The sequence below is a fragment of the Macrotis lagotis genome, chromosome 8, assembly GCF_037893015.1.
Source record: "Macrotis lagotis isolate mMagLag1 chromosome 8, bilby.v1.9.chrom.fasta, whole genome shotgun sequence".
In the NCBI taxonomy this organism is placed as follows: domain Eukaryota; kingdom Metazoa; phylum Chordata; class Mammalia; order Peramelemorphia; family Peramelidae; genus Macrotis; species Macrotis lagotis.
Window position 1 is genome coordinate 64,157,501 of NC_133665.1, and position 22,636 is coordinate 64,180,136.

General features: G+C 34.0%; 1 protein-coding gene across 1 annotated transcript in view; it reads right to left on the reverse strand.

Annotated features, from left to right (window-relative positions):
* Positions 1 to 22,636, reverse strand: part of HS3ST4 (heparan sulfate-glucosamine 3-sulfotransferase 4) — a 458,983-nt gene that overhangs the window by 1,628 nt on the left and 434,719 nt on the right. The gene's annotated exons all lie outside the window — the stretch shown is intronic.

A 22,636-nucleotide genomic window follows, 5' to 3' on the forward strand; every position in this document is an offset into this window, starting at 1 on the left:
TTCATGTATTTGGAGCTCAAGTGTTTAGCCCAGTGTCAGACTTATATAAATTCTTTCAGTGTTGGAAATGTTTTTTCTCTTTCTTCCCATGGCTGGATTTTTTTGTGCCAAATTTAAGCCAAAATATGAATTTCATAAGAGATCAATTATGGTTACAGTTTATGTTGGTTTCTTCCTATAAATGAACCTAAAACAATTAAATAAATAAAATTTACATTAAACATATATATTTTTTCAATAACATGCTCCTTCACTGAAAAAATTAAGTCCATACTCTTATCTATCCACTTACCTACCCACCTACCTAGCTCATCTATTGAAATTCAACCTAAATTATAGATATATGTAAATATATGTATATATTTATATAGATTTAATAGATATATATGTATAAATCTATCTATCTTTCTATCTTTCTATCTATCTAGCTATCTATCTGAATATATTCAGAGTTAAATTTCAGACCTAGAATATAGGAAATGACTTGTGGGAGCTGGCAGGAAAATTAGAAGAAAAATGTCAGAGTTTGGGATATAACATGCCAGAATATAAAATGTTAGAATTGAAAGGAACCTTAGAACATGGGATTATAGAGTTGAAAGGGAAACAAAATGTTAGACCATCAGATATCTTTGCTAGAAAAATCCTTAAAGAGCACTTGATGTAACATACCCCTTTACAGAGGTCCATAAAGGTGAGACAACTTGCTTACAGATAAATAGCAAACTAGTGGCAAAATTGGGATTAAACCTCAGATCTTCTGACTTGTGAAGACTACTACTGCTTGTTCTAGTGTTTACTTTAAAAAAAATATGACACTTTCTTTGGTAAGAATTTCAAGAAATCAAAGGGGTTTTAGCATCATTTATCCCCCTAATCAGAGCAAGGCACGTCTATAAGGTGTTAAAGTTGGGCTCACTGACATATTATACAGTCAATTTGCCATAGGCATATGTAGACAAAAGTTAATTGACAATAAACCTGTACAATACCTGTCTGTACAGCAGGCCATCTGCTACCATTTGCTCAATTAAGTCTATTCACTTCTGAGTCCTGCACCAAAGTGATACATTTAGGATTACACAAGACCTTTTTTGTTATGATGACATGCTTTTAAATGTCTCAACTAATAAAACTTAATACGAAAGAAGATCCCCTAGCTTCTCCTACCATAATTAAATTTATTTACTATCTGGTGAACGAAGAAAGAACGACTTTTCTTTTATCTCTAATTCACATGCTCTGTCAATAATTAATTGCTACTGGGTATGAAGCTTCCTAAGTAAGCACTTTTATTAGGCAAAAGAAATTTGCCTAGTGGATAAATTAACATGTAGCTAGACTTTCATTGAGAGGGTATAATAATTCTGCAACATCCAACTTTCTGATCAAAGCACCCACACTGACCAAAATCAGGATCCCATGAATTGAAGAGATGGCTTCCCTCCAAATGATTTAGACTAATTGCATATATATTAAATTGTTTTTTTCTTCACTCAGTTTTATTTTTAAGAAAATTTCACATAATGAAAATGAGAAAAGATGCAGAATAATATCCCCAGTTTGTTATAGGGTTAACAAAAGGCACTTGCAGTGCATAAGGTAAAGAGTGTTAAAAAATGGATTTTGAAGACCTTAGTTCAAATTTTAGATTTATTTTTGACTCCTTTAGGCAAGTCACAACCTCTTTGACTCACAGATTTCTCTTCTGTAAAAATCAGAGAATCAGTGTAAAAGATGTTTCTTATTTTTTGAAATCTAAAATATTACAAAAATATTATTGATCCTATAATCCAGAGCAATTGAATGAATCCTGGACTTGGAGTCAGGAGTTCTGGATTCAAATCCAAGCTCTTAAACTTAGCAGCTATGGGACCATAGGCAACTCATTTCATCTCATTGAGTTTCAGTTCCTCCATAGGTGAAATGGTTAAAGAATCTTTGCACTATCTTAGATGATGTTTAAGAGGAAAACCCTTGTAAACTTGAAAGAGATAGATGACCCTGGTATCAGTTTATTTTCAATAAGGCTAAGGTTAGTATTTGAGTCACTTAGATCCCTACTAAGGCAAGGGCATTAGACTAGATAAAGTCTTGAGTTTTTCTAATTCTAAGACTGATTCTAGTTCAGTGTAAAGGTTCAAGATTAATGAAATATCATTAAGATTAGATTTCATTTAGAAAACAGAGAGGAGTAGTTTAAGTTCCAATATATTCTTTAAGAGATTAAGGCCAAAATAATTTTTTAAAATTCAGCTGAGTAAACTTCAGTCTAGGGGTATAAAGAAGGAACAATTGCAATTATTCTAGGTCTTTGGATTTAGGGCAGTTTGGTAAAATAAAAAATGAACCAGACTAGACAGATGAAGAAATTAATTCTATTATCAGCTCTGCCTCTTTCTGTTTGTATGTGTGTGTGTGTGTGTGTGTGACAAGTCACAGCCTCTCTGAACCTCACTTTCTTCATTTGTAAAATGGATATAATAATACCTCCACTGTTTACCTTGGAGGATTGTTCTGATAAACATATTTGTGAATGGGCTATTAAACTATTAAATTCTACACCCACATACAGGATATTGTTATTATTAATGTTATCAGTTTAATAGAGGAATGAGACATTGGTAATGATAATTATATTATATAACATTAATAAATATGTTAGAGGATTTTAGTCTTCTGTTTTCATTTAAAAAGAAAATGAAGAGGCAAGTCTTAAGATGCCTTAAAATCAAAACTGACTTAAAAACATGTGTAGGAGCTATCCTTGGTATGTCATAGTAGTGGTAGCTAATTGCCATGAAACAATATTAACTCTGTGACTGGTATAGGATGAAACAACCAACCAATTAATGAATGAATAGATTATAGTCTTGTTGCTAACATATACTGCAAAACTGTCAGCAAGTCTGTCCTTCATTTTTAAAAAAAAGTTAAAATGATCAAACACTTATTTTTCCTCAATACCAACCTCTTCCCATTCCTTCCCAGAAAAAGAAAAAAAAATCTGTATAAGAAAGAAGACTAGTCAAGCCAAATCCTATTGGGCCATGATCACAAATGTATATCTTATTCTGTGTATTAGTCCATCACCTCTCTGTCAAGGAGTAGGTAGTATTTTCTATCATCAGTCTTCTGTAATTATGGGCAAAGTTTTCAAAATGATTCCATTTTGTTGAAGTTAGACAAAATAGATATAAAGTTATTCTGTGTATGTGTGTGTGTATGTGTGTGTGTGTGTGTGTGTGTGTGTGTGAAAACTGATTCACTAGACTTTTTCTAGCTCTTCTCATTTCATCCTGAATCAGTTTACACAAGTTTCCTAAGTTTTTTTTTTTCTGAAACAGGCTCTCTTTCCATACATTCATACTATAATTGACTTATCCACTCCTCAAGAGATGGGAAACACATTATTTTCCAATTATTTGTCATTCTGAAAAGAGCTTGAAAAATATTTCTTGTGCATGTGGAAGTTTTTGCTCTTTGTTAATCTCTCTGATATATAGACCTATGCACAATTTGGTAATTTGGGAGCATAGTTCTAAATTGCTCTTCAGAATGTCTAGGTCAATATATAGTTCCACCAATGAACATCAAAGTGCCAGTTTTCCTGCAATGCTTAAAAAAATTGTCATTTTCCTTTTTTTTTGTTAATTTGATCTATCTTATGGATGTGAAGTGAAATCACAATTTTTAAATTTGCATTTCTCTAATTATTATTGATTTGGAGAGTTTGTTCATATGACTAAGGCACCACAAATTCCATCTCTTGAAGACTGCCTTTTCATATGCTTTGATCATTTATAAATTGGTAAATAACTATCATTCTTGAAAATTTGAATGAGTTCTTTATATATCTTGGAAATGAGATCTTAACCAGAGATATTTGTTGTAAATATTTTCCCCAGTTAACTCTCTTCTAAGATTAGATATATTGGATATGCTTATTTAAAAGCTTTCAAATTCATACAATCAGAATTGCTTATTTTTTCTTCTTTGCTTTTCTACAGTCCATATTTGGTCATTAATTTTGGTCTCACAGATCTGAAAGGTAATTTCATCCTTGTTACCCAATTCAACCTTAGATCACTTTTTATGTCAGGCTTTATAGTCATTTGGAGCTTACTTTGGTACATGGTCTAAAGAATTGATCTAAGCCTAATTTCTGCCAGACTGCGCCCAGTTTTTCCCATTGATTTTGCCAAATAATGAGTCCTGATACCAGGAACTGGGGTCTTTGAGTTTACCAGCTAATAGGCTTTAAAATTTATTTGCTTCACTGTGTTGTATACTTCATCTGTTTTCAACCAGTCCCAACTACTTTGATGGATATTGATTTGTAATTAGAGATATGGCATAATTAGACTTCCTCCCCACTATTTAACAATTTTTTCCTCAAGATTCTTGAGCTTTTGTTCCTCCAGATTAATTTCATGATTTTTTTAATTCTATAAAATACTGTTTGATTGTAAAATTAACGTTTATAGTATTTTCATTTTTATTGTATTGGTTTGGTCTATTTATGAACAAGTAATACTTCTGCAATTATTCATGACTGTATTTATTTCCCTAAATAATATCTTATATTATTATTATTATAGTTTTGAGTATATCTTAGTCCATATATTCAGAAATGTAAATAAATTCTATAGTTATTTTAACCAGATTTACTATAAAAGAAAGTTGATCTTAATTCTTATGTTATAAAATGCAAATTCTGCACCTTTCTTATTTATTATTTATTTCAAAAATTTAATCAACTTTCTAGAGTTTTCTAAGAGTGTCATCCTATCATTTGCCAAAACCCCCAATAATTATGTGTCTTGTTTGTCTATACTTATTTCTTTGATTTCTTTTTTTTCTCTTTTTATCATAGCTAGCATTTCTAGCATTCTATCCAGGAGTAGCAACAACGTACATTCTTGCTTTACTAGAACCTTATTGTAAAAGACTTTATCACCATTACTTATAATATTGACTCTTGGTTTTAGATTTATATCATTTGCTATGTTAAGGAAAGATCCATTTATTCTTGTATTTTCTGATGGGTTTGGGGGGGTTGTTGATATTTACAAAGTCTCTTCTTTCTAAGTTTCAGTTTCTTCATCTATAAGATGAAGGTATTTTAGGCTAGATAACTTTTCAACCCACTTTAGCTATAATATTCCAGTGCCATGCCCTTTGGGAAGGCAGTGTAGTTTATAGTGGAAAAACTGCTGGTCTTGAGGTCAGTAACAATCTGGATTTAAAACCTCTAATACTAGTTACTTGTCCATAGGTTAATCTCTCTGAGTTTCTCTTATTTCATCTGTAAAATGAGGATAATGATATCTGTTAGCATCACCTCACAAGGTTCTGGGGAGAAATGAATAGCACTTAAAAAAATCCTAAACTTTTAAATCTATAAAAATGTGAACATTTATTATCATTCCTTTTAGCTCCACCCTTCTACACTCTTAAGATCTCTTCCAAATCTAACATTCTGTGTCCTATGTTCTATGGTTCATTCTGGCTCTGATATTTTATGATACTATTATTTATTGAATTCTACTATGTATATAGTTAATAAAAGGAATGATAATGAGAGATAGGTTCAGTTGCAGAAATCATAGGAGAATATGAAATGCCAAAAGGGTTAGGCTGTTTTTGAAAACATCTGCTAAGTCATTAAATGAAATTTAAGATCATATATTTAGAAACAGGTGCATGTTTCACTCAGTCATTCCAGGTAATTAATTCATATATAACCACCTTACCAAAAAATGGGAAATACCTCTTTTTTTTCCCTGAGACTCATCCAAAATCCAGAATAATCTATTTGTTAAGGTGAACTATTGCTCCATGCTCTAAGTCAACACAGAATTTTGGGTCAAATCTCAAAGGCCAGCTCCTGTCTGCCCTACTAGACTTAATCAGCTCTCCAACTAACTCCTACAGTTAATCTACAAAGACTAGTGAAGTTTCCCTAGAGTGCTTTATCCTTCTATAAATACAAAAGAAAATGTAAATCCTATAGGAAAACTACCAGGAATGTGCATGAATTCACACACACACACACACACACACACACACACGCAGAAATGTGGGAGTATCTTAATTTAGGAATTCCCCCAAATGTTTGAAATGTACCTGTGAAATGTATCTTAATGATATTACATACATAGGTTCCTTCACTACAAAATGGCCAGAGATTCCTAGATCATGGGTGAGAATGTGTCTATGCTCTTTTCACTTTTCCTGAAGCAAATAGAGGGAGTATATCTGCCTCTATCATGGTTATCTAATGTTTTTTGGGTGGAAGGTACATTCATAGGCCCATAGATTTAATAGCTAGAAGGAACCTATGAGATCATGCCTTTCATTTTACAGATTAGGAAACTGAGAATCAGAAAACTTAAGAGCCTTGATTACCATATTAATTGGAATAGACAGAGTAAGCACTTGAATTCAGGACTGCTCCTCATAAAATATGGTTCCTATGATTGAATAAAATACTCTCAGAAATGACCTAATCATTATAGACTATAGTGTAACTCAATTGATCTAAGCACAATTCTTCAGTTAATTTAGTCTAAGGTTGTGTAATTCCTCACCCTCCCTTGCAGCTGAATTTAAAGCCAAGTGAAGCCCTAGTTCTTTTTTCAGTGAACTTATGTTGACCCAGACCTCACCTTGTACTTGTACAATAGATATTTCTTAGAATGCTATTCACCAGAACTAAGAACTAAGTACATAGTGGGCATACCTTACGCATCAGAAGATCAAAGATTTAGAGCTTCACAAGACTCAGAAGACATTCAATCTCACCCACTCACCTACCCCTTGTCCCCACCCCACCCCAAACACTCATTAAAGACCTTTTCAACCAACATTGTGCAAATTGTGCAAAAAAAATTTTGAAAATCTACCTCACCTTATGGATAATAGGTTCAGTGGTCTCTGAACTGACCACTGAAATGAATTGATTTCTCTAAGATAAATAATGATTTTCTAATTACCAAATTTTTTTTTTTCAGTTCTCTTCTTTCTTGGCCCTTCTGCAAACTCTGACACTGTTGACCATATGCTCCTCTCTTCCCAATTCTTGGTTCTTCCCAAACCTGACTTCCTTCCTAGTTTCCCTGTCTTTTAGCATATTACTTCACTCCATGTTCCCTTCTATGGTCCAGTCATGCTTGTATATATCTTGTTTCTCACATATGATCTATCTCCTATCTCTCCACATTTACAATAACTGTTCCCTCTTCCCTTATCACTAGTACACCAGATGCTTTTTTTTTTTTGGCAAGGCAATGGGGTTAAGTAACTTGCCCAAGGTCACACAGCTAGGTAATTTTTAAGTGTCTGAGGCCAGATTTGAACTCAGATCCTCCTGATTCAAGGACTGGTATTCTATCTACCAAGTCACCTAGCTGCCCCAAACCAGATGCTTTCTTTCCCAGTCTCTGACCCTTGGAATTCCTATTACCTTTACGATTCATCTCAAGTTGTACCACTTCCTGTACCTTTCCTGGTCCTCCGAACTATTTGTGACTTTTACCCTGAGACAACTTCATTGACTCTAGATTTATTTTGTATATACTGATAAAAGCATATAATATCTTCCTCATTAGAAAGTAAGACCCTTCATAACAGAGACTGATTTTCTTTCCCTTTGTTTCCTCAACATTTATCACAGTGCCTAGCACATAGAAAGAAATTTAAAATAAAAATCTTTGTCAAATAATTGTCTGATGTTACACTATTGATTCTCCTTCTGCCTCAATGAACACTCATTCTCATTCTCCTTTACTGGGTTATCATCTTTGTCCTACTCTTTATCTATTACTGTGCCCCAAGGTTCTTCTCTCTCTCTCTCTCTCTCTCTCTCTCTCTCTCTTCTCTTATCAATTCTATGAGTTCCATTGTCATCTATACAAGATGATTCCCAATTCAGTCTTCATTTCTGTCCAGATCTCCAATTTGTCATCTCTACATGATTCTCAAATATAGCTTTCATCTCTGTTCAGATCTTCAATTCTATAACACCAGTACCTTATAGACATCTTTCACCTGAAAATCTAATAATTCAACATTTCCAAAACAGAACTCATTACTTTCACCTGAGCTATTTCAGTCTTCAATATGATCATCCTTCAAGGTTCCAAGGTTCACAGTCTAGAGGTATCTTCAACTTTTTACTCTAACTGGTTTCCCATATCTAATCAATTGTCAAGTTCTTAAACTCCCTAAGAAGAAGAAAGTAAGGAATTCCTTCAAAATAAACTATTAATTTAGTTTTGTACTTAGAAACTCTTTGCCATGTTATTTTTAATGCTATAATTACCCAAAAAGCTCTACTGTTACCCTTTAAGCTTCCTGAGGTAGTAACTATGTTAGGTGATCAGACATGCTCAAAATAACAACAGAATGACAATTTCTTAATCATCCTCCAGACTCATGATAAGAAGTAAATAGCCCTTACATGCACTTGGTGATATCCACACTTTATAAGACAAAATAAGATTTGGAGGCTATGCACATGTGAAAGTATGTGGTGAAAGAATAATAGAATTTAAGGCAGACCTGCCAAGGTACATTATAACCCTTCATCCTCTTCTATCTTTGATGTAGGCATGTACATGATACATTTATTAGTCAACTCAGCCTCATTAAATTAATTTCCTGAATCAGAACTGAATTTTTCTACAGTTAGGAAATGCACTTGAAAAGGATTTTCTAATGCCATATTGGGGCATCCCATCCTTTAATGTCCCATATGAGTTCACACATTTTCCTGGGCATTGATCCTTTCAGAATTGTCTCAGGAAAGTGTGTCTAAGTGTCCCCATAAGATCAAGGATTATTAGACTGGTTTTCTGATAGTCTATCTATAGGGATGGGAGAGGAACTACAAACTGAACCAAGTGGGACAGAATCCTGAGATGTATTGATATCCAAATTAGTCAAATTTTTCTATTGTCTGGGAGTGTACCTATTAGGCACTATCTGTTTTCTTGTAAGTAATGATGCCTGAGGGAAAAAGAGAATACCATTATAAATGTCTTTTGTTTCTTTTTAGGGCCTACAGTGGTAATAGTCATTCAGTCAATAACAACATCTGAAAAATGCATTTCCAATCATCTCTTTGGAACTTCAATCATCTAACTGTTATGTTTCTGGCATTCTCAGTCTCTTAACCTGTTCTGAAATAAACTGCCTGGGGCAATGATAGCTCCGAACAGAAGAGGCAGAAAGGTTCTATATTTGTTGGATGTCCCAGATGGAAGCTCCATGGGTTACACAAAGACTGAGAAACATCAAGGAGCCATCACTTTGAGACAAGGGGGTTACCCTGGTGGTTTGTTCTTGTATAGCAAGCTAATTGTATTTGGGTTCTGAGGAATAGTTATCTGGGAAATAGTGCACTTCATTACAAATATATGATGTGAGAACAATATGTCTGGGTATGAAATAGCTCTTTAACAATATCTTAGGTGCTCATCATAAGTATGACACTGGAATCACCACCTTGGTCAGACACAAATGGGATTACACAACTGATAACACAAGTCTGCATGTTTATTAAACACTATCCATCTAGGTTTGCTGAGCATCATCTTGTATGTATGAATGTACTAATTACAATCTGCTCTCAGTAACCTCAATATGTATTACATTTATACATTTTTGGTATTATTCCCATCTGAATAGAATCTTGTGGTCTAAGTAGAAAGGGAGCTGGGAGATCTAGGTTCCAGTCACAGTTCTGCCATTTACTATTCTATCATCCTGGGAAATTCATTTGTCGTCTTAGGACTGAGATATATTCTCTTTCATATGAAGGAACTGTATTATTTGGCTTCCAAGGTCCTTTGCAACACACATTCTATAATCTATCACTTGCCAATGAGAGGCCAGAAGCCCTTGGAATTCTAGCAAGATCTAGCTATGCAGTACAATTTGTGATATTCCTCTCTAGGGTCCCCTCAAGCACAGCAAATGGACAATATCATGAATATCAAGGGGGAAAGTGATCATGAATATTAGACATGAAGTGACTATTCTCAATTGAAGGGTCAATGGCACATATTGCCCTTGGTCTGCCTGAATTAAATGGACATGGGGCATCTTTAACTTTCCCAAATGCATTATCCTGTTGAACAAATGGTGCATAAATTAGCAATTTCTTTCTCAAAGACTCCTGATTAAATGAATTCCAAGGAAGGGGGAGGGGGAAAATGCTTTAAACAGGGAAAGAGTACAGGGAGTCCCTGGACTTAGTCTCAGCACATCCACCATTCCTCCCTAGAAGAAACCTGTCAAATAATCAGGATCAATAAGATATTTGTTAAAAAGTAGAGGTCATTTTAGTTATAATTTTAAAAGTCCTTTAAATATCTTTGGATTTCAAAAGGAAAACAGAAGGAGAACATTCATAATTTAAATGTGGGTCTCAGAAGGGGAAAGTAAAGTATATTGGGCTGCATTCCACTAAACATCTATAATTGTTAAGAAGTTTCCCTTTAGATCCAAACAAATCTGTCATTATGATCCAACTTTTTACTAATCCAACTTCTGCCCTTTGAATTTACATAAATGGCTAAACAGCAATTAATACAGGACAGCTAGATGGCCAAAAAAATGCCAAGACTAGAGTGAAGAAGACTCATCTTGGTGAGTTCAAGATACTAGCAATGTGACCAAAATGAACTAAAAAAGAAAATGACAAACCACTCTAGTATTTCTGCAAAAAAACAAAAAAAACAAAACAAACAAAAAAACAGATAGGGTCACTGAGTCAGACATGACACAAAGATAAATGAACAACAAAACAATTAATATGAAAAAGATCTGGCAGTTCTAGTAGACAAGTTTTAATATGAATAGAATAGCTAACAATTCTACAGCACTGAGTTATTAAGTCATTCAAGGAAGAGTGCCCAACCAGAGCCCTCCTTAGATGATAACACTAATAATGTTAATAACTTCTTGCAACTATATAGTATTTTGTTGTTTATGGAATGCTTTCTTCATAATAAATGTATTCAATGGATAGTGTGTTTGTTATTCACATTTTATGGAGGAAGAAAATAAAAATTAAGTCATTTAAGTGACTTGCCCAGAGGTATATGGGAAGTAATGAATTATGTCTCTAAAGCTAGACCTTTTCAGTTCCAGTCCAATATTCCCTTAATTACAGCATACTAAATTTCAAAAAAAATGTTAATGATGAGAAGTATCATCCAATAAAATTTTACTCTGAACAAAATATTAATCTTGGAAGGTTTTATAACTATAAAGAACTAGCAACAAATAAATGCCCATTGATTGTGAGAATGGCTCTATAAGTTATGGTACATGAATGTAATGAGATAAAACTGAACTTTAAGAAAGGATGATTATGATGAATATGAAGAATTTTCAGAAGAATTACATGGTTGGTGAAAAACAAAGAAAGAAAAACCAGGAAAAAATATTTATAATGTCTAAAAAAATGGAAAGAACAAAAAGAATAACAAAATATTCAAAATGGAATGCTATGCATGAATAATATGGAAATATGCTAAACATCTATAATCTATATCAGACTACTCACTGTCATGGGGAGGGAGAAAGAAGAGAGAGTGGTAAAAATGAATGTTGAAAACTATCTTTGCATGTTTCATTGCTAAAGTGGGCAAATATGAATGTGAAACTTTGCATATATATGTATACATACTAATATATGCAGCTAGATATAAATAGCAGATAGATTTATAGAGAGGTTTTATAATGGACAGGTAGACAGAGAGATACATACTTGGATGTAGGTTATGTAAAAGCAAAAAAAAAAACCCGCAATAATGTTTCTCAGCATAGAGTTGTGAATTAGACCAAGGATCTTGGTAAGTAATTTGAAACCATGCCCAAAAGGTTATTAAACTGTCCATTCCCTTTGACCCAATTATAACACAAGTAGTCTTATACTCCAAAGGGAATCAAAGAAAGAGGAAAAGTAGCCATATGTTTAGAAGTATTTATAGTATCTCTTTTCATAGTAGCTCCAAATTGGAAAGTAAGGAGATATTCACTTATCAGGGAATGGTTGAACAAACTCTGTTATATGAAGGTGACATAAGAAACAACCAAATGGATGATTTCAAAGGAAACTGAGATCTCTAGGAAGTGCTACAAAATGAAGTTAATTGAATTGAGTAGAATGTCATTCACTCCTTTCTAGAGAAGTAGATTTAAAACATAAAATGTTTTTGGATATGGGCAATAGTGTAAATTTGTTTTCCTGTATTATGTGTAATTCAGAGAAATTTTTTTTTAAAACTTCTTTTGGAGGAGTGGAAAAATTAGAGAAAAAGATAATAAATGCTCATAAAATAATATAAAACTCGATTCTCAAAGGCCCTGTCTAGAAAGATTTCTATGGGTCTAATGATGGTCCCCTTGTCTATAATGCAGACACCAATCTACTTAAATGCAAGAGCCCCATAATCAGAAGATTAATGAATTCTTTTGGCTACATGTATTCATGAAAGACCATCTGTGAATCCACCAAGGGTATCATTATTGAAGAATCTTTTGAAGGAAGAGGAGAATGAAGAGGAGAGTGAATGAATAGGAAGAAAAGGAAGGAGAAGCAGCTGATGATACTGATAAATTACTAAGATCTTAAAATATAGAGAGGCTAATCAATGAACAACCAATTACAGAACACCTACTAATGATCAGTGTTCTTTTCTAATTAATGTGGTCAATACAGAAAGTGTAAGATAGGGTACCTTACTTTAAGAAATTTATGTTCTTATGGTAAAGACAAGATTTGTATATTATTAAAAAATTAATAATAATAATTATAAGTACTGTGCCACATTCTAAAAATATCACAGATTAGGGCTCCTGGTTAGATACCTAGTGATGGTAGTATATGCCAGGTTCTGAATGTCTCCAGGTCTCTATCGCCATCTGTATTTGCTTGAGATTCTGGAATCTCTGGTTATGAATATGGAAACATAGACTTCTTTGCAACTGCATGTTAATGAGAAATCCAAGGCCTATCCTTAAAAAACTTTCCTTTAAGAAGAATATTCTTTGACAAAAAGTCTCATTATAGTAATGTTGTTGCCTTCCTTATCAAGCAAATTGGACCCTCACCACAAAATGTCTTTTGTTGGATAATCCAGGAGAGGAGACTTCTAGTCACTGAACTATATAATACTTCCCCAGTCAATTCTTTTTCATTATAATTGGGTTTTTAGTAATAGGGTGAAAACACAAGCATAAGGGTACACACATACACATACACACACACACACACACACACACACATTCACACACGCACACACATACACACACACAGAAATAAAATAAAGAAATAAAAATAAAAGGAAGGCCTCTTTTAATGATATTTCATTAGAGCTTATTAAGGTAACCTTTTTGTCAGTCTGAAGCAATGGAAAAGATTTTTTATAATGTTTTGACTCTCCTGAGAGTCAAAATCTTGGGTTCTAGTGATACTCTTATTCCTAACCAAGCAAATTATATGAGCTCTCTGGGCTTTAACTTCCTCATGAGTAAAAATCAGGAGATTTGACCTTCAAATTGTCTTCTAGTTATAACAGTCTAGTATCTATGTTCTAGAGACCCTTCCTGCTCCAACAACCCATGTTTTAAATTGTAAAGGCTGTTACTCTACTTCTAATTTTTATAGTCTAACATCTTTTTCAGTACTAACATTCTATATTCTTAGATTCTTTCTGGCTCTGATATTTCATAGTTCTATTCATTCTCCCTAAAGGGGAAAAAAACATCCTGTCATTTTGTAACTGATTGCCAAGTTGTATTAATTCCAGAAGAGAGGAACTTTGAGCTAGAATCATATCATAAAGAATTTTCTACAACTTGGCCTTTGGTTAAGGCCCATAGATAAAAAGAGGAACATGTAGAGGAAGCAACTAGTTGGGAGAGTTATTACAAACACGGTATTGGAAAGTAAGGAGATACTCACCTATCAGGGAATGGTTGAACAAACTCTGATATATGAACGAGACATAAGAAATAAACAAATGGACAATTTTAAAGGAAACTGAGATCTCTAGGAAATAGTCAGCACATAATAAATATTTCTGTTAAAAAAAAAATCACAACAGGGGCGGCTAGGTGGCGCAGTGGATAGAGCACCAGCCCTGGAGTCAGGAGGACCTGAGTTCAAATGTGACCTCAGACACATTATAATTACTGAGCTGTATGGCTTGCAAAAATAAAAAAATAAATTTTAAAAATCACAACAAAACTACGTCTATCAGTCCTGGGTAAATCCAAAGTCCATTGCTTTGGGCTGTATGCTCTGGCATCATTGAGTGGCCCTGGTTCAGGGAAATATCAGTCTCTTCTGCTATTCCTAATCATGTCAAGAATGTTGACAACCTGGACCTAACATAGAATTTCCATTTATTATTCCATAGAATTTCCAAGATATACATTGTTTTTGTTTTTCCAAATTAGTGGTTAGATGGTACAGTGGATAGAGCACTGGTTCTTAAGTCAGAAAGACTGAAGTTCAGATTCAGTTACATCTACTTTCTAACTGAATGATCCTGAGTAGGTCACTTTTTTAAAAAAAGTTTTTGTTAGGCAATGTGATTATGTGACTTGCCCAAGGTCACACAACTAGCACGTATCAAGTGTCTAAGGTCAAATTTGAACTCAGATCCTCCTGACCCCAGGAGTGCTCTATCCACTGTGCCACCTAACTGGCCCACTGGATGAGAAACTTAATCACTGTCTGCCTCAGTTTCCTCAAATGTGAAATGGTGCTACTAACATTCATCTCACAGAATTGCTAAAGGTATCTAATGAGATAATATTTGTAAAGGGCTTAGCATAGTGCCTGGTTATATAGTAGGTACTTAATAATTCCTTTCCTTCCTTCATTTCCTTAGATTATATGCAGATTGTTATGCATTGATGCCATGATTTATATGCAGACAAAATTGGTTAGTGAGTTTTGATCTGGAAAGTCAAACAACTAGGATTTATTCAACTATGTGCCAGTCACTTCCCTAAATGTTGGTGATACAAAGAAAGGCAAAAGCAATCCTTGTCCTCAAGTTTACATTCTAATGAGGGGAAACAACATGCAAATAATTAAATATAATTCTCCTCTCTCTCTCTCTCTCTCTCTCTCTCTCTCTCTCTCTCTTTCTCTCCCCCCCCACCTTTCGCTCCCCTTTCCTTCCCTTTACTCTGTGAATGATCTTTATCTGTGTGGGGGAAACCCCTTTGGTACTCCCTCTCACATTCTCATCAATTGGCCTACTTCTTTTGCATGCTCCAATCCTGTAAGATTCCCTAGAACTAAGTGTGTACACTCTCCTTTCTTCCCATAGGGCCCCAAGGCTTTACACAATTACTAATTCTCAAAAGAATTCATTTATCAATTCTCAGACGAATTAAGGTAAATGAAAGCAAGTTTTTAGAACATAGAATCCTCAAGGTAAAAAGCCTGGAAATCTTATTCTAATATTTAATATATTTAATAGTATAGTTAATATTTAATAGTGTGTGGCATAGTGGAACGAGCACTAGTTTGGAGTCAGAATACCTTGGTTCAAACCCCAGTTCTATTTTTTATTATCTCTTTGACCTTCAGCAAGCCATTTAACCTCTGTGGAGATGAGTTTTCTCATCTATAAAATTACACTGGAGGGTAGGGGACAGGGCTAAACTTGATCCCTAAGGTCTCTTTCAGTCCTAAAGTCATAATCCTGCATTTGTAATGTAGTCATGGAGGCCAATAAAAGGCAAGAAAATGGTCACTAGAAATATGATCCAAGACAGAAAATTCATAAATGTATCATAGTTGAGGCAGTGAGGTGTTAAAAAGATTTTTGGACTTGGTTAAATACAAAATAGGGAAATTTTTTTGCATTGTCTGTCTTCTAGAGTTATTGGGGGTAATGGGGGAAGATATAGATTTTTAAATCTTACAGCTCTGTTGAAATGTGAGTTATCACTACAACTTACAAAATGAAGATCAAACTGCTTAGCCTGACTGGCACTCAATTTTCCACAAATCTAGTGTTGGCCCACATCTTATCTGTAAAATGAGAGGATGACAATAGATGGCCATTGAGGTCTCTTCCAGTTCTATATCTATATCTCCTTATTTCCATACTTAAATCATATAACCCTACAATATAAATCTCATCCAAATAATGTTGTCTCCTCATAGCTCCCTTCAAGCAATCCTGAACCCAGTGTCTTGTTAGCATTTATAAAATCAAAATTTGAAAAGTTGAACTATTTAGTTCAACTCTTCCATTTTACAGAAGAGAACTCTGAGATACAGGAAGTTAAAGTGACCAACTAGTAAGTAAGCAGAATTTGGATTTAAACCTAAATCCTCCAACTATAAAACTGGCATTTTTTTTGGTAAAACTTTATTTATTTATTTTGAATTTTATAATTTTTCCCCCTAATCTCATTTCCCTCCCCTCCCCCCACAGAAGGCAGTCTGTTAGTCTTTACATTGTTTCCATGGTGTACATTGATCTAAGTTGAATGTGATGACAGAGAAATCATATCCTTAAGGGGGGAAAAAGTATAAGAGATAGCAAAATTATATAATAAGATAACTTTTTTTTAATTCAAGGTAACAATCTTTGGTCTTTGTTCAAAGTCCACAATTCTTTCTCTGGATGCAGATGGTATTCTCCATCACATGATTGTTGCACTGATGGAATTAGCAAGTCCATTAAGGTAGGAAACCCCCATGTTGCATTTAGGGTGTACAATGTTCTTCTGGTTCTGTTCATCTCACTCAGCATCGGTTCATGCAAATCCCTCCAGGCTTCCCTAAATTCCCATCCCTCCTGGTTTCTAATAGAACAATAGTGTTCCATCACATACATATACCACAGTTTATTAAGCCATTCACCAATTGATAGTCATTCACTTAGTTTCCAGTCCTTTACCACCACAAATAGGAGCTGCTATGAATATTTTTGTACAAGTGATGTTTTTACCCTTTTTCACAATCTTTTCAGGGTATAGACCCAGTAGTGGTATTGCTGGATCAAAAGAGTTAAAACTGGCATTCTTGCTATTAAATTATACACCACTTGTCCTATCCTCCCTACTCCAATTATAATGTTCTTTTTCTTTTCTCATTTTATCCCTATTCTACTCATACTATTTTAATTCCAATTCTAATTCTCAGGAATGTCTCTAGAACCTCTGATATTCTGTACTATTAGCAATTTAGAGTCAAGAAGACCTACATTAAAATCCTATTTCAGATATTTCTTAACTGTGTGACCTTGGGCAAGTCACTTAATTTTTTCAGCTTTTATTTCCTCATTTGTAAAATGAAGCCCCTGCCTACCAGGATGGTTCTGAGAATCAAACTGAATAATGCAAGTGAAACATTTTTGCAAACCATATAACACTATGTAAATCAGTTGGCAGCATTTTAAATGGTAACATAGTTAATATGAATTACATCATTTATTCCTTAAAAGGAAGATTAACAACATTATGAGGACTGAAATTTTAAGGATAGTTTAAAGAACCAAATTGTGTCAATCGATGTAGCATTTATAAGGCAAAGAAAACATACATAGAAGGATTAAATTTTATTTCAAAGTAAAATCATAATGTTTATTGGTAATGATTGAGGTTTAAAGTACATTTTCACTGTTCAAAGAAATTATAGTAAATTATTTCAAAATTACCCCTAAAATTGCATCAATTGATGCCCTTAATCCTTCCAGTTGTTAATGATGACCATAATAATAATAATAATAATAATAATAATAATAATAATAATAATAATAACAACCCATGTCATCTACACCAGAAGTACTGAACATGGTAATGCAGCCTACAAATTCTACCTAGATTAAATTTCAATTGGAAAATATTTAACAAAATCAACAAAAGCAATACAAAGTAGATAATGATATTATGTAGGTCTTCTAAGATAATATGCATTATAGTTATCCCTTTCACATCATGTGGGTTAGGGGTGCAATACCTCTAGTATCTGGAAAATGCATATAAATATTTTGGCCTTTGATACCAGAGATGAAGTCTATTATTATGGTATAAGAAGATAAAATATATTGATAGTATTCACTATTATACATTAATTTACATGTTTGATTTTCTAAATTTTTGTGTTGTCTACTGGCCTTTGAGTATTATCTGTGGCTTTCTCAAAATCTTCCAGAAATCCTCATTTAATTTCTCATACTGATTTACTATATCAGAACCAAGGTGGAGAAAGTCATGATAAAGAAGAGAAAACTGAATATGGTTTAGTGGCTCTCTTTTTTATTTGCATTTGACAGAACTAATCTATACCACCAATCTTGTTACTACACTATTTTACTAGTTACTACATGATAGGTCATCTTTATGTTAAATAACACCTGATCACCAATTCTCAACTTCTGCACATGTCAACTAGAGACAGTCTTGACTCTTGTGCCCATTCCACCAGCTTCACAGTCTTTGATTTTTACTTACATAGCACCTGATTCTGGCCAAGGAGTTCATCTTGAACTTCACTCTCATTTCTTATTCATATAAACATAAAATGCTTTCCAATACAGCAGTACTTCTAAAGGGCAGGTGCAACAATTAAATGACAATTAAGGACATCCACCTCAGCAGGTTTGCACAAAAGTATTCACTGCTTCTTATCTAACAGGTACTGACAGCCAAGAGTCCCTCTTGGGAAAAAGCTCTCCAGATCGCTCTTCTTCCCACATCTCCCCAAGCTGTGTTTCTGTCTGTCACCCCCTCTAGAATGCTGCCAACATTCTCCTCACCTTGATCCTTCCACTTTTCCAATTCCTCCCTTCATTTGTTCTCCTGCTCTGTCTGCCTGGGCTTCTTCCTCCTCCTGCAAAGCATGGACATTTTTCTAACTTCCAAGGAGGCGGTGGGAAAAGAAGACTGACAGATCTGTGAACATTTTCAAGTCTTATGATTCTTGGATTCTAGGATGTAGAGACAGAAGGGACCTCTGAAACCATTTAGTTTGATCCCTTCATTTTATAGATGGTGGAACTAAGGATAAGAGAAGAGAGGAGAAAAGATTTGCTCAAGGGGACACAATGATTTAGTGGCAGACTCTCTCAGTTTATGCTACAGCACTATGTAGTAAAAATCAAAAGACCATTAGATAGGGAGTCCATCTTTGAGTTTTGACTCCTTTGTTTTATAGTTGTAATACCCTAATCTCTACCACTTTCTAGGTCTCAGGGCTCTCATTTATAGGAGAATATCTATGCAACTTACATCAAAAGGGTTTTTTGGGGAATAATTTAATAATGTTATTAATAAGAACCAGCATGCTTAATGATAGGGTAGTCATCTGGCTATCTCCCTTAGATAAAAGACTCTTCATCCCAGCAGAATCACAGTTTATATATATCCATCCAAAAATAGGTGCTCCTCAGGGTGGCAATCAATTCTTATTGGTTAATCATGAATAAGAAAATGAATATTACAATGACTGGATGGGCTATATTACAATGAGGGTCTTGGAGTATATGACTTGGATCATCCAAATCTTGGTCAAGAAGACATTAATTTCATATCATCTGTCATAAAAAAGGGAGAATCCATATTTTCTCAGACCTGTTTGACTAAACACAATGAACAGGAATTAACTCAGCCAAAATTTAGAATTTCTTATACTGTCCTATTAAAACTTGACCTGGGTAAACCTTTAAGAGAGATTTCCCACACTGGGTGGTTTCTGAATAAGGAAATAGGAAAAAGGGGGAGGTTTGGTTCTTCTTAAAGAAAAGTACTTTGAAAGTTGCAAAATATTATCTAAATATGAGCCATTATTATTATATATGTGTGATATAACAAGAAAAGCACTAACTTGAAGTCATAGGACCTGAGTTCCCACACCTAGCCTGCTACTTGCCATCCTGGCAGGTCATTTAATATCTCTGTCTCTGGGCCTCAGTTTCTTTATACATGAAATGATTGAGTTCAAGGACCCTTCTAGCTCTAAAATGTATGGTTCCTTCCATAAATCCTCAGTCAAAACTACCAAGAAAAATTTTTTAATCATATATCAAATGTTTATACAATAGTATTTCACCACTATATATTGCAGAGGGATTCCTGGAAGTCTTAACAGAGACTGTTTAAATTAATGAAATACTGAGGAATGGATAGTGCAAGGTTTCATCTTCTACCCCTGAAAGACTTCAGGTATGCCATTCACTTCCAGTCATGGATCAAAGAAAGTTACTTAAGGGAGAATGAAGTTTTTTATTCCTGCCACATGGACCAGTCTCTACTGTGTCTTTGAATTGGGCTATCAAGTTCCCCATGCTGGAAAGATTATCTGCCAAGTAGACAGATAAATGGCAGTGGGCTTTGGGAATTAAAACTTCTTGGATTGGCAATGGCATATCCTGAAGCCTGTACCTGTGATTATTAGGGGTTGAGATTCATACCTAGAGTGGAGAGGCAAGGTGCTAAGATTAAGATAGAAGTTTCAGGATAACCAGCTATCATAGCACACAGAGAAATTATAAGGCAAGGCAGAGAAATGGGCATTTCTTATTAAGCCAATTCCTTCATCCCCTTTCCATAAGTGGAGAAAGTTGAGAGTTTTGAGATTTGTAATGGAAGAAAGTGAGAATTTCAAGGTATTTCTTTCCATTTTTTCTTATTTTTAATAAAAATGAATTGGCACAAAATAATGCCTATGTCTTTTGAAGATGCTTAATGGAGAATGAGCTAGGAAATTTTCTAGATAGCATTTTAGGATGAACTATACAGATTTTTCTAATTTTTGTTCTGTATATATATATATGTGTATATATATATATATATATATATATATATATATATATATATATATATATATATATATATGTGTGTGTGAACTAGGCTAGAATTTTTTCCCCTTCATAACTATTTGAGGTATTGCAGCATCCCTTAGGATGGCAGTCTTACAGATATGTATGAAAGAAGAATGTCTCCATCTTCTGATATTCTGCAAAGCATATTATCTTGAATTGTTGTTCCCTATCTTAGGAAGATCTTGAGAAGTCCACAAGACTAGTGACTCAAGAATAGTAGTGAAGAAAATATTAACTATATCCCTTTTTTGGTTAATTATAAAATGGTTTTGTCAACCTGTAGATTTAAGGAACATACTATATAATCCAATGTAGAATTCTAATGCTATGGTAGTACACAGGAAAATCCATAGCCAATCACAAACTAATTTGATGAAACATTTTTAAACATCTGTCTATAAACCTTACCTTGACTAGAATGCAATATGAAAAGTAAGTAAGTAAGTAAGAATTATTATCATATAAATCATTCTTGTCTACTATTTCAGTGAAATTCAAATCTGGGAGAAGTAGATATTGTAGTTTTTTTTTAAATATTTAATATTCTATACACTATTGCTCAGGTGGATTATGATGCAAGCTTAAGTGCAGAATTACTGAAATCATCCTAATTGCAACTTCATTAGCAGACAGAATGATGGGGATGATGTGTATTTCACCCTGATCCTCATGGTTTTGCTTTTTTCTGTTAGTCCTCTAAATTTTGTAATCTTTGCATTCCATGTAATTTGAACATTACAAGGATTTTGTATGGCAATGTCTATTTAAAATGCTGATCATAAGTATTTATGGATCATTGTTATGTCCAGGGAATTATGAGCAACAGTTTGTACTATGATGATCTTGTTTTGCTTGGATTTATTAGTTGACTTCTTCAAGATATATTGAGGTTTGTATTTGAAGTAAGAGAATATTTCATCTCTAATTCCATGAAAAGATATCAAGTTTTTCATCTATAATTCTAACCTTCAGGTTATGGCTTATTAGATATTTGCTGGGTGCTACAGCCTACAGTGACATGTTAAATTTTCTATCTTTCCAACCAGTATGTTATCCCTTAAGGATAACCATTCTATTTTTCTATATTTTTGATATTGATGACATGGTCCTGCATTGCTTCCATTTTCACCCAAACAAATCCATATGATTTATCCTTTTGTTCAATCCTTCTTTGTACACTGATTGTTGGCTGAGTTCAAGTGAATGTTGACAAGAAATTTCCTTTTAATTCTATTCTTGGGTCTTAATTGATTAATAAATTCCACTGGAAGGTAAGCCACTTTGACTTAATTCCACAAGCACAAAGATGTTCATCTATTTTTGGTTTTGACCACTGCTCAGTGAAGGAACATATGTTTGTTTTAAAAGTAATTATGTAATTTTTGATCATTTATCATGTGTTCTAAGAACATGTCAACCTATATGACAGGAAAATGTTAACCTTTCTAAAACTACCTTGGGACAATGGGTCATGAGTATTATTGCTATTTTATGAGATTTTGTTAGGAAAATTTCTAAAACATCTGTGATCCATTTTATAGTTCCAAAAGTGTACATTAATACTGTTATTGTAAGACTTCTGGCCAAAATGGTGGAGAGAAGACAGGCACTGTGATAAGTGATCCTCTTTCCCCTCAAAAACAACATGAGAGAAACCTCTTAACAGAAATTAGATCAATAAAACCCAGAGAGAGAAGCTAGGAGAAGAACACCTACCAAGAAAGTCTGTCTCAGGGGACTGTAGGTGAACCAGGAGATGAGAG